The following is a 2,029-nucleotide window of genomic DNA, read 5'->3' as shown; positions in this document are numbered from 1 at the left end:
AATTGGGACAGCCTTCGGCGCACCACTGTGACATAATTGGCCTTAAAATGCAGCCTTTAAGGCTGCAGACCCTGAATTGGGATACAGCTACTGTCACTTATTGGGCTGAGTTGATCGTATGAGACTCCAGAATGCAGTCTGCACGGTGAAAAAAATGGGATCATGATTGATTCCTATTGTTGCTTCCAGTGTTGGGAAGTAACACAATACATGTCCCGGCGTTACGTATTTAAAATACAAAATATGAGTATCTCTATTCTGTTACAATTACTGTTTAAAAAGGTTATATTCATAATAGAGATCAACAGACCACGTGACTTGCGCGCGCTGCATTGTAGGTACGAGTGGCAGCAAAATCAAAACACTGCATCAAGCGCTAGCAATTCCAGCACCGGTAATCATTAATTCTGCGGTTTTAATCCCTACTTGCATTTTATTTGCCCCCAAAACAGTTATGTACAAAACAACCGAGAACACGGCAGGTCCGTACAAAGACAGACTTGACGAAAAGGAAAAAAAAGATACGAGGAAAAAAAAATCAAAGGAGTGAAAGGGTCAGACGCATACGAGCATACAGAGTGGGCCAAAGATGTTAGTGTGCTGCCCGACTTTCATCACGCTCGTATTTATAATTATATGGTCCTAAGTGTGAGTGTTTAGTAACTTCAGATCCCTGCAACAAGCCCAGGACCAGTTTACTTTGCTGTATCTATTTTCTGATTTGGACTATTTCATTTTACAGCTGTCGTTAAAATGTTTTCTCCTGTACAGGCCAACACAATCTATTCGTCTTTTCAGGTTGTAGTGTTACACAACATTTTCAGATTCAATAGAAATGAAATAAGTGTTTCATAATTCATTCCATTTATTGTCTTTATTTATAACTGGCATTATTGTTTCATTTTATTATAGAATCTTACAACAAAGAGGCTAAATTGCATTCCATCATGCTTTATTAGCTGCTTCGGTGAAAAACAAATCAACAATGCAAAAAATTAAAAAAAACATTTCAAAACAACATATTGGAAAACAGTTATTCATCACTTGATTTCTTCAATACAACCCTTGGGCACATATTTGTGAGCGCACATGAAACAGCGACTATCTTATCTAGCAAAGTCATTTTTTCACCTTCACACAGCACCACTAAACCTAGACTTATGGTGTCATTCAGTATGGAGTACTTTGAACGTAGACAACCTATAACTCGTTCTACATGGATCCTGACATGTGCAAGTTTTCGTGTCTCTTCCACATCTTTTGCTTGTAGCTGACTACGACCCTGGGTAAACGCTGGGATTTTTTAAATGGAACCCATTAAGGCAACACTTTCCTTAATATCAAAACCCCGGTCTGCAAGCACTATGTCCCCAGGTGAAAGCTTCTGTAGAAAGCCAGATGTTTTAGCTATACGTTTATTACTGGTACACCCTCCCCATCCTTTAGAAATGAAAGAGTTGTTCCCTTGTGGTGTGATGCCTGTGAGATATGTCATCGTGTGCCTACTTTTGTATGTGGAGTATGTCTCTGTCTTAGCGCGTACATTTTGTGCTCTCTCTATGAAAAGTTCAAAACAGTCAATAATAACTGTCACATGGTCACCAAACATCTCAACAAACTGGTGTGGCGTACTGGCCTGTTGCAATGTCTTCCAGGCCAGTGCACCAATGGGCTGAGGTGGGCAGTACATTCACAGTAATGTTAAACACAGTGGATGTGGTTGTCCAGCTAATATCAAAGAGGTTTGCAACATGTTCAAGTGGTAGGTTTAGTCTTTTTTTTCTTTTTTTTTTTCTTTTAGGTAGGTTTAGTCTTAAACGTATGAGAGTCAACAAGAGCATCTAAACATGAGAAATTCTTCTGTCAGTATCTGGTAAACTGGGGCTAATTTGTTGTAGCACCCACATTAGTTAAGCAAAATATGGCAGCCCTGTGTAGAACTTCACTTTAGAGTTGTTGTCTTTCAGGAAGTCCTTGTCTAATTTCTTTTTGGGCAGTTCTTGTTTCAGTTTTTGGTTTTCTTCCTGCA

The sequence above is a fragment of the Haplochromis burtoni genome, unplaced genomic scaffold, assembly GCF_018398535.1.
Source record: "Haplochromis burtoni strain Fernald_Lab_line unplaced genomic scaffold, NCSU_Asbu1 Contig_821, whole genome shotgun sequence".
NCBI lineage: Eukaryota > Metazoa > Chordata > Actinopteri > Cichliformes > Cichlidae > Haplochromis > Haplochromis burtoni.
The sequence above is the reverse complement of the archived record's forward strand: the minus strand, read 5'-3'. Positions refer to the sequence as shown.